Source organism: Quercus suber, unplaced genomic scaffold (genome assembly GCF_002906115.3).
Source record: "Quercus suber isolate HL8 unplaced genomic scaffold, Cork oak 2.0 scaffold_452, whole genome shotgun sequence".
Classification (NCBI taxonomy): domain Eukaryota; kingdom Viridiplantae; phylum Streptophyta; class Magnoliopsida; order Fagales; family Fagaceae; genus Quercus; species Quercus suber.
The window spans coordinates 354,297-366,577 of NW_027069903.1; the positions used below are offsets into that span (position 1 = coordinate 354,297).

Sequence of the window (12,281 nt, forward strand, 5' to 3'; positions counted from 1 at the left end):
ATCTTCTTGGAGGCGTCAATGAAGCGCTAATGTATGAGAGTGTGAAGCAAGGAAGAGTGAGATTGAACATTGTGTTTGAACCCATGCTTTCTCTGAGAAATCCGTAAGGAGGAGGAGAGGGTAGTGTGTTAATCTAGTTAGTAGAGGTTGAGAGAGGAGGAGACATGAGATGACGATATGAAATTAGGAAAAGATGATGTTTTACTTTTATAGTCTTTCTCGTTAAACTCCTTGATTCTGGTTGTGAGATTAGAAGAGTTCCAGACTCTATTGAGATCACCCATAAAAGTGTGCAGGTGAGATGTTCTTGCTTAGGCTAATGAGTATTATCATTATGGTTTTGTTGACTTTCGTATTAAATGTTAATGCATCATTTATTTGGGCACAAAAATTAGAAAATTTAGATAAGATACATGACATAAAATTAGAGTCCAATTTATAATCTCCATAAAAGTGTGCAAGTAAGATGTTCTTGCTTAAGCTAATGAGTATTATTATTGTGATTTTCTTGGCTTCCGTGTTAAATGTTAATGCATCATTTATTTGGGTACAAAAATTAAAAAATTTAGATAAGATACATGACACAAAATTGGAGTCAAATTTATAATCTAATTAGATTTTTTTTTGAGTTTTGGTTAGGACAAGTGGTGCAAAATTGAGAATCCAATTGAAATCTAATTGGATTTTCTTTCTGCTTCACATATTATTATATATATTGATATAGATTCTATAAATTAAGTTTCAAATAATTTAGTGAATTAGAGCTTTTATAAAGAAGCACCTCTCTTTTAGTCATTTAGCAGCAATTCTAATAACATCTTTTAGAGAACCTTAATTTGCTTGCTAGTTAATACACCCAAATTTGCATTTCGGATGCTTATACTAATTTGACAAATCTTTTTCTCCCAAAAGTAGGCCTAGATAAAATAGAAAGGCCTTTTTTACATTACATATTAGTAAGATCACTGCCAAGAGCCTAGTTTAGTGGCATTTTTGCTCTCTTTTATGAGGAGAACCAAGGCTCAAATCTCCTCTCTCATTATTGTAAATATCAAACAATAATACATATACACACAAACATGCACACACTAATAAGACCGCCTACATGACAAGTAGAAGATAAGCCCCCGCTTTGTTAGCATGTTAAAATTCTTTAAGCTACAATATTATTTACAATTAAGTTAGAAACAGTTTTGTGACAAAACGAAAGGAGGAATAAAAGAAAAATAAGAAGAAAAAAAGAAGGGAAGGGAGAGTTTGGGGGGAGGAATATGCATAAAAATGTAAAAAGAACAAGGCTTTTCAAATTCAAAAATAAAAATCATAAACAACAAAAGAAGGAAGAATAGGCCACAAACTGATCACTATCTTACAAAAGCCATGTTTTCCTCAGGAATGTAATTTGATCCAGTGCAATTCACACCACGAGCACCATCACACTGCAAAACCCTAGGCTTCCCTTTTCCTGTATTCAACGGTAAAAAAGCAATTTTAATAATATCAACACTAATAATAACCAAGACTTCTCTGAACGTACCCAGCCACACCTTTCTTCCGTAAAATAGACCTCCTCCAGCAAATGGATGAAAGCAAGCAACATTGACCAGACCTAATCCTCTGCACTTGGAAGCACTCCCACGGAGTTCCATATCTGAAACTCTGTAGAGAACTGAGTCCAACAGAGAAATTTTCCAGCATAGTAAAGTAGCAGTTAAAAGAAAATTCATGAAAGGAATCTATTGTAACAAATTAAGCCAAGAAAATGCTGTTACCTCCAGAATAGTGTTAAATATGTAATATTGTTTCCCCATCATTGACAATGCTTTTAAGAAGAGAACCATGACGTTGACCATGGGCAAGTAAAAGTACTCAGATGTAGGCGAGAACTGCAAATACAACAAATGCACATGTTCAGCTCACAATAATATGAAGTTTTTTGGTTGTACCAATCCTCTGGGATCTTAGACAACAATGCAAACAGGACACTGAAGTATCAACACTTCAATCAATTAAATAAACCAAATGAACGTTCACAAAGTACATCAAATTTTAGAACTAGGTTTAGAAGGCAAAGAAAGGACCACCCGGGGGGGCAAGGGGGTGGGGGTGGGGGTGGTGGTGGTTGGGGTTGTTTTTACTCACAATATGCAAAATCCCACACAAACTTTGAGCATCCTCAATTAAATCCTCATTTTATAAAATTCATTAAATAGGCTTGTAAAATTCTATGAAACAATCACTTCATATGGCAATTGCATTACTCATACTAATTAAGAGTGTTCAAAATTAAGATAAAGAAGCAAGGGGAAAAAGCAGTATACAAAAAAAGACCTATGTCCACTAACATTCAGAATTTGTAACAAAAACATTTGGACCTTATTACAAACTTTGTCATTCCAGAAACAAAAGGGCCAAAGACTTCCCTATTATACTATAGGTCACAGTTGTAATAAGCAATGTCTAAACCCAGAACTGGACAGTTGGACTGCCTAGACTGTTGACCACTCTCTCATTGACCAGTCTTGTTTTAGTTCTGGCCAAACTACATTAAACAATTTGAATCACTGGTCAAACTTGTGGATTACAATTAAACTGCAGAGACGTCTTGCGTCCTGCAGTTCCTTTTGAAGCAAGCTTAACACAAAAATGTCAATGAACATGGTGTAAAAACTTAAAGTAGTATAACATATGTGAACAACTCATGCATAAAACACTGAACTGGGTCAATGGTGAAATCACTGGCACATCATTGAGGTCTCTAAATTTCCTTTTTTCCTATTATGCATACACTTTCTAATAAAAAGTAAACTTTTAAGTAAAAATTAATACATTTGTTGAATAATGGACCAATCGCAATTGCCTAAATTGTTGGATTGGTGACATCAACCCAGTTGTTTTATGGATCAATGAAGAATTGTGGTTTTAAAAGACTGAAATATGAGAACTTGACACAAATTTCCAGCCAATAGGACAATGAATTCAGATGCACATTCCATTGATCCACGAAAGACAACTGACCTGGATAGAAGTCAAACCCTGAGCAGCTCTTATGGCTTGTGATACAAGCACTAAACCAAAGCTGCAAAAGTAAAATAGACAAGTTCATAAGGTGACACACCAACATAAAAATTTAACAGGAAAAACAATAACAGAAGGGAAATGTTGAATGCATGACAAGAGTTGATGATGGGAATGAAGCTTTATGCTGCCTTCTCAAGAGAATAAGTGCGAAGCTTGTATATGACTTGGTAAGCTGAGACCGGATGTTGTGTTGGGGATGTTCCAGCTCCAGGATCTTGATGGATTAGAGTCTGATATCCTGGATCAGCCTCCTTATGAGGAAGAGTGTATGCAACACAGGCCGCAAAAAATCTCCTACAAGGCGAAAAATGGGCACTCATTTAACTTCAAATACAATTGCAGCCCAAAAAAATGTTAAATGCAACACCCTGTTTAAAATGACATCACTCCTAATAAAGAATATTGCAGGTCCATACAAATGATGGCCTTTGTCCAAAAGAAAATGCAATAGATATTTGAAAATTGAAAGCCATGCTATGGCACCCCTTTTTTTTTGGTTTGTTAAGTTACAAACACACACACACACACACACACACACACACTCAATGGGACTTGAACCCATGACCTCACCCATGCCAAGGCACTAATACCCATTACAATACTAAAGCACCATAACAGTTGTATCTGAATATTAAAATTTCCTGCTTACCTACATAGGACGGCATGGGGTAAGGTAAGCAATATCTTTCAGCATTAAGTGGGGCAAAAGGATTTTCAACATCATGTGGCCATACCCTTAGCTTCACAGTGCAAGGTAGCTCTGCAGTAGCTACAGCAGCCAGTGAGGTGGTGATTTTCGACCGAATTCTACTGAAAATGGGTTGAGTATCAACCCAATCACTTGGGGCATTAACCAGAGCAGCACCCTCCACAGAATCAGATACAGAGAAGTGGGAGTTTGAAAAGCGATATTGCAAGCTAGATCTTCCAGAAATGCCAGGCAGGCTAATGCTGCCTAGCGTTGTCACGTTCTGAGTAGACAGATGAGATGCCAAGATGGAAAAATTTATATATTGAGCTGATGGCTCACGACTACTGCCATCATCATTAAGAGGCAGCACTGAAGGAACACCAGCTTGGCTTTGACCCACTAACCATCCTTGCAAAAAAGGTACCTCCCAACCACTTGGATCTCTCTCAGGTAAGAACTGATGGTGTCCAATCTCAGCAAGATCCAGGCTGTTTGGAATATACACAGGGACTCCATGAATCACGGTATTGACCACCAGTAGTATCTAAGTTAGTAGAGCTTCCCCACTGGCTTCTCCCAATAGGCGGTATTTAATAAGTTTCCATTACATCCACTGTGGGGTCATAAACAGCATTTCCTGTTCCACTAGGTAAATGATTATTAGCAGCATTGTGTGAGCCAGTAGGAATAGTACAAAATGTTTCCATAGGAGAAACCTTACCATTATAATGTTGCTGCACTTCATTTGCATCCACTTGAAACGGCATTGAAGCAGAAGGCTCGACTTGCATGCTAGTCGAACCATCTATGGCAAATGAAGGCACAAAGAAGAAGGGTAAGGATATGAGAGGTAGTTCAGCAGTCATTAACACATTCACGGGAATGAGCATTTGCCATAAAAACAGCTGGAGGAGGATATCACAAGTAAACCCAAAGGTGTTGAATGTTTTTTGGATAATTGACCTCAGCAGTTAATAGAAATGGAGCATCATGAGGGTGAAAATGCACTTCTCAAAGCAAATGCCTTGTCTTTAATATAAAGTTTGGTTGTGAAGCTTCTCCTCTCTTTTTGTACTGCCATATGTATAACTGAACAGAATTTGATTTGTTAGCGATAAGCCGATAATAGATCTACAAAGTCATGACTTATGAACTTAAATATAAAAAAGAATTTAGGATCAAAAGAAAAACCTTTAAGCATGATAGAACTACAGAAAAGTTGTATGACAAAAATCAATACCTTGTGTCCTGATGCAACAGCAAGGATATCCCCCTTAGCATGGAAAGCAATGGATGCAATACGGCAATCTGTTACAAGAAAAGTAGCAATAAGATCCACATGAGTAGTAATATAAGCTTAAAGAATATTATTAACTGAAAACTGCAGCCACTATTGCAGAAGGTAACTGAACAAGAGAGTCAGTAAAATATACCAAAATCCCGTGATCCTATACACTCTGATGTGTTTGCATCCCATAATCGAACTTCATAATCCAAGCTCCCACTTGCAATTATTTCTGGATGCAAAGGATGGAACCTAACCTGTAAAGCTCCATTAGTACTTTGATACGGAGACTGAACTTTAGAGATTGTTTATCATGCACGACAAAGCAAAAGATTTGAAATTACAGCTGGTTGACAAGTTAGAAAGCATTATTATTGAGGAAAAACAAATAGAAAGGAGAGGGAGGAGGAGGGTGTTACAAACCCATGGGAAGAACATTCGAAATTACATCTGGTTGACAAGTTAGAAAAAGATTTGAAATTACACCAGGTTGACAAGTTAGAAAGCATTAATATTGAGGAAAAACAAATAGAAAGAAGGAGAGGGAGGAGGAGGTGTTACAAACCCATGGGTATAACTCACTCTTGAAAACCGGCTTGCAAGGAAAGGGTCCCCAAGAGGTTGGCTCTAATACCAAATCTTATAAACCCATGAGTAGAACTCACCCTTGAAAATCGGCTTGCAGGGGAGGTTGTCCAAGAGCTTATAAACATACGGTTAAACTTATACTTAATCCATATAGGACACTAGGATCATAACAGAAGGGGACAACAATGCAAACATAAGCCAAACCAACAACTGAAATCCTACAGTATTGTGACATATGGAGACATAAAATCAAAGAAAAACAACAGAAAAAGGAGGTGGCTGCTGACAAGATAGATATAGATTTTTAGAATTAATACACATGTCAAATAGAAAGTATCCAGTTAATCAAAGAAACCATAAAATTTGAACAATTACTCAGCAGATATAAATGACCAAAATTAGTGACAAATAAAACAAGTAACAAAAAGAATTTACATATCTTGAAAACATGCAGGTTCTTCACAAAAATGATTCACAGCCCTCCTCTTTCTTCCTGAAATCCTACTTTGTAATTCAAGCAGTCACTCCTATCCCCAGAAGAAGTTTCAGACTGAAATCATAGTAATTGTCAAAACAACTAACCAACCAAAGATGCATAGGTACACAAAACATTAGAAAATTTATCAGAACACATTACAAGTGGTTTGAACCATTGGGAAATACAATATAATACATACTCATGAGTTACTGTAAAAACAATCTTCACGTGTTACAATTGCCTAGCAAAAGCTACACCAGCAACTAAAACTGAGCAATCCAATATGAGATCATTTTAATAAATAAATTTTTATGATATTTTGTCAACTGCAAGTTACTGATTTTTCTTTGATCATTGCTTTCTGGATGATGGTCGGCAACCAACCCATGTCATGGCATTCATCATGTCATATTGCCAATGCTGGAGTCTGAATCTATCAGTTAAGGGAGCTGGTCCCATGACATGTCTAAACAAGATATGAAGTTCATGCTAAAAGTTGTGACACTTTTAACAAAGTAGAAAGAATCTGATTGTGGAGATGTCCAGACTACTCATATTTCTGTTAAAATCAATTTGGTCATGGTGTACAATAAAGCATAAAATGATAAAGTCAATATTTTTTAATTTTTTGAAGTCTTCATTTTTATAAGTAAATAACTTAATTAGATAAAGGAGATAATCAAATACATAGGAAGATTTAAAACTGTATTAAAGCCACTCCTAAATTATTACAATATAAACTTCATAAGATCCAAGTAAATAAATAAAAGTTATGGAAGAGACACTATCTAAAGCAATCATCCATTCATACCATGACCTAAAAAAGAACAACCTAATATGTCAAGGATGTTCTATGCCATCAAAATTCCTATACTTTCCTTCTTTTTTAGGGTAAGTTACATAACCCCATGATCTCACCCTCGACCTTGTTTTTACATGGTAAAGAAGTGCTATTTGAGCAAAAGCTTATTGAAACATGGTCAAAGCGCGAGTTGATTGCCACCTTTGATTTGTGCTTTGGAACTTTCTAGAACCATAGGTCCAAGTGTACAGAAGAGAACCAAGCTTCTGTGACGTTCTTGTTCTTTTTCCAGAAAGAAAAATAAGATCAACAGATCAGCACCTTTTTTGTTCTTTCTAATATTACCTGGCAGTTATCAACTAGCACACAGCATAAATTCACCTAAAATTACCTATTTGGACCTTTTTATGAATAAGTACTGACATGCTATTTGCCTTTTGTTCTTACAAACAATTAAAATATTCAAAACTTTACTAAATTACCTCTTACATTGTTCTTTGTTACATCATTATCTTTAGATGAATCATTTGAATTTGTTTTGTCCAAAGAAATGTTAGCTTTTATATATATAAAATCCGGAAATGGTACACTGGTACGATATTAACAACTTTGAGGAAAACACAACCACCATGTCTCCCTTGCCACCAAACAATGGAGAAAAACACTTTGAGGAAAACACAACCAACATATCTCCCCTGCCAACAAACAATGGAGTAAAACATGATAAATTGACTTTCCTACTTCTGCACAAACAACACCAATTTATCATCAATATCCTCCGAAGAACCTCAAACTTTTGAGGCACCTTACCAACCCCATAAACTCTTCCAAGGAAACTTCACATGATCAGACCCTCTCAAGGCATCATAAAACAAACAAAACCCCCCCAACTTTCCAAACCAAACTTCCAATAGATTTTAATTTTATCTTCACTTCCTATAGGAAAACTGATAATCCAAAAATTTAAAAGATTTAGCCACAAATTCAAATTCGCAATCTGAAAGGCATTGGCAAATTGAAGGATTTCAATGGCTGAGCCACCTAGATATGAAGCAACTAAAGCATCATTGTTTGCAGAAAAAAGAAAAAAATCAGGGAACTAAAGAAGACTCACCAAACTATAATCATGCCAAACACAGCCTCAGGCCAGCATCAATAACAAACTTAACATGTTCAAAAAATAAATCCAACCTCCTCTAAACTTCAACAAAATCACCTTAAATGGCCTTCTAACCACAACAGATGTCCATCCACTCTATACTCCCCTGTACTTAACTCTGCTAGCACACCTCAACATAAGAAACCTTCATCCTTTCTTGTTCAATGGAGAACACCAGCAACACCCCCCCCCCCCCCCAAAGTTCACCAAATGATATTTTGATTCACCTCCCATCCTGCCTCACAAAAAATCTTTCTCAAGCAACATAAATACAGACGATAAAAGAAAAAAAAATGCAATTAAATTCAAATGAAGTATTCTTCATAAGAGTGATATTCGCTCCTTTAGATAAATAAAATCTTTTCAAACCTTCATGTCATATTTTCACTGATACATTTCCAAACCACTCAAACCTTAAAAGTTGACCACAAAGACAATCCCAAATATGTCTAGGCTATACTCAACTTAAAACCCAACAATCAGGCTAAAATTTCATTGTGTCCCCACCTCTCCCCTAGGAGATTATAGTGCTGACACCAAATTAGATTCCATTGGACCAGAGTTGTTTCTAATTAGCTTTTATTTTGAGGATTCTATGGGATATGATTGTTATTTTAATTATAACATGATTTCCCTTGATGTTACTTGGGAGCCCTATTTAAAGGCCCCAGAGAAACATTATTGGTATGTGTCCTTGTTTAATACAATTTTTTTTGGGAATTTTTTCAATGACTTGGTTCTAATTCTGGGCAACCCTAAGTGAAAATTCCCAGATTTTCCTTCTTGGTACTAATTCCAAGCAAGTAGCAACCCTAGGTTCTAATTTCAAGCAACCTAGGTGCTGATTTCCGTTTCTTTATTCTCGTGCAACTCTATTTTTTTCTTGCAATTTTCTTGAGAATTTTGTGCTTCATCAGGTTATCTACTTGTACCAACTCACATTTACTCAAACTCTTAAGCCCAACAATATCTCAAACGAAAGGAGTGGACATCGAATATATTCATGTTTTTTAGATTGAAATATTAAATCCAACAATGCTAGTGTGAAATCCTGTCAATTTGACCATTCGTGAGGAGAGCCTTTTACCTTCCAACCAGTGAACATGTGCAATAACACTCTTTTAATCTATCACATGTTACTTAGGGTCTCCCTCTTACTTCACTACCTAATATTAATTAACGAAAGTTTTAATTTTGAAATACATATATATGCAATCCTAAGCAATTATCAAACTGTCTTTGCCAGAACCTTCATTAGGTACATATAAGCACACATAAATTCACCCAAAACAGCTCCCTCACCCTAAATTAAAATTGGGTAGCTTTTATACATGACCTCAAACTTAAGGCCTCCTTGTCATTAGACCTCAAACTTAGGGCCTACTCATAAATAGACCTTAAATTTAAGGCCTCCTTGTAAGTACACTGGTTAAGCACATTAGCCATAAGGTGACTTGACTTCCAACCATCAGCCAGCCACCTTTTAACGAGACAAAAACACAAATTCCAGGAGAAAAAGACTTATGTCATAATGTTTCACAGAATAAATCAAATAACCTGGATAACAAATCCCTTTATCCAGTGCCAAATAACCTCAATAAAGCCTCATCCAGTTGTGCTGCATTTTCAATAAACTTCTTCCATAAGATATCAACTTCCTCAGTGAGAGACAGAGTTTCATCAACAATAATGCACAAATTAAATATTAAGAAAACCATTTTCAGGATGAGAAAAGATTCAGTAACATATATATAAATAAAGGATACTTTGTATGAAGCAAGATGACTGCCTTACCACCCAAGGAGTCCTCTATGACCACTTAAAAAAACCCTCAAGCAACGACCAGTTTGACAATCAATTATCTTTACTGTATGGTCAACACTGCAGGAATCAAAAGCAGGGAAGTTGCCTGAAATGGAATCAGGAAACAACTAGTGACAACTTACGTGTAGAAGCAAGTGTTCTTCCATCAGGACTGAGTGCTGCTGCAATAGTTGACTTGGAAGGGGCACCATAGGGCAGTACTTAGCAGATAAATGGCGCAATGTCTCTGCCTCAACCCTCAAAAATATCAAAAAAGAGCTTCAGAAATAATGTTGGCAAATGGCGTAATGCTCATTCACAAATAGTGCGCCTCCCATCTCATAAGAAATAATTAAAACAGAGAGAGAGAGAGGGGAGAGAGAGAGAGAGTAAAATTGTAGTGTACCAGTAATGAAGACAATTCTTGCTCTGGTTGCTCAGTTTGGCCAGTTAGAACTTCTCCCACACATTGCATTGCTTTGTTCAGAGGTGCTTCATATGAACATAATAATATTAATCTAAATTGCCGAAACAAAATTTGAGTGTCAGACGGGCGTTAACTTTTAATATAAATTGCAATTACAAAATGTCCAAATAATATTAATATAAATTGCGTTGTTAAAATAATTTTGATTTTGGATTTTAGAGGAGGATTAATGTTGTCTACTTTATGGTGTATAGTCCCTGAAAATTCAAGAGTAACTTCTTGTACTTGCACTAAATTTAGAATGGTATCTTTTAAGTTGTGGGTAATTTTTTTATTTATTCATAATGGTTTAATTTTGTCATTATATTTCCAAATTGTACAATTTTTTGTTATCAATTTATGTACATTTCTCAAAAAAAAAAAATTCTATGTTACACAACTTTTTATTTTTATTTTTTAATGTATCATTCTTACTTTATTTCAAACCTTAACATAACATAAGGTACCTTTGTCCCCATGCTAATATAGGATAATACCAATTATGTTCAAGAGGTCGTCAGTGCAATGAAGAAATCAAAGGAAAAAAAATGGGATGGGGTTTTGTCTTAAACATCCTAAAATAGCCCGACTCCAAACTTTCCACAACCCACCCACAAAATGAACTACATATTCCAAGAGGCAAGAGCCCAATCCATCTAATCTCTATCCTGGACAAAAACTTGCACCATTTAAATCTTGTGAGCCCAAATAACCCTCAAACCCATCTTGGTTCATACCTAAACGCATCCTAGAAAGAATATGTTGTGAAGAATGGGAAGCCATTATGAATAATATAAAAAAACAAAAATCTTCCACTATCTAGAGGGGCAAGTATTCTTTAACCCAAAAACAATAAATTTAATCCTCTAATCTAACCCACCCAATTACCTAGCAACCAAATGACAGAAGAGACAAAAAGGAGAACTAGAAGGAAGGTTAACATGTTAATCAAGGCAAGGGCAAGTCAGCCTATAGTCGATACAAAATTCACCCATGGAGATAAACTCTTTGACATGCCCATCCACGGTGACAAGCTACTAAAAGTGTTTGTCACTCCATCCCAAGATGTCCAAATGGCCTAGGCGGCAAGCCTTACTAAACGACTTAAACCTATTAATCGCCATGAGAATCCAAGTATGGAACTATCAAGGCGTTTGTAAAGCCTCAATAGTTAAGGCCCTTAGAGCCTTAATAAGGGCATGTAAACCAAGCTTATCTTCCTTTGTGAAGTTAATCAAGATAAAAGTGCATGTATAAAGTCAAAAAGATAAGGGTGATTTGAAAAAGGATTGGAAGTGGATGGACATTAATATATGAGTTTTTGCTTTTAAGGAAGCAGCTCTAACATGTTATGTTTTAAGTCAGTGTACTAAGATTAAGGTTGATAGAAAAGTGGCTTATATTTTTATGGTTAATATGAATTTTGATTTTAGATTTTGATTTTAAATGGAGGAGGATTGTCATGTACTTTTTACAATTTTAATCGACACTCCATGAAAGTTCAAGACTAACTAGTTAACTAGACTTGTATCTTTGAGTAACTAGTTACTAGACTTGTATCTTTTAAGTTATGGCTAATTTTCATTTTGATTCCAAATAATTTAATTTTGTTGATTGCATTTCTAAACTATACATTTATATCAATTTTTGGTGGAGAATTATATGGTACACATTTTTGCATGAATCATTTTTACTTAATTTGAACATTAACATTGGGTGTCTTTGTCTTAGGCAAACCAATACAAGATAATACGGTTATAGGTCAAGTGTATACGAGCTCAATGAAGAAATAAAAAGGAAATAGTGGGATGGTCTTTTGTCCTAAACATCCTAAAGAAGTTGGGTTTAACACAAGTAGCCCAACTCCAAACTTGTCCCCACCAACCCACCCATTAAATGAACTACCTATCTCAGAGAGTTCAAAAATT

The 12,281-nt window shown here is 35.6% G+C and overlaps 1 pseudogene; it reads right to left on the bottom strand.

Moving 5' to 3' along the window:
* Positions 1-1,736: 1,736 nt before the first annotated feature.
* Positions 1,737-10,362, bottom strand: LOC112008284 (uncharacterized; annotated as a pseudogene).
* Positions 10,363-12,281: the final 1,919 nt, after the last annotated feature.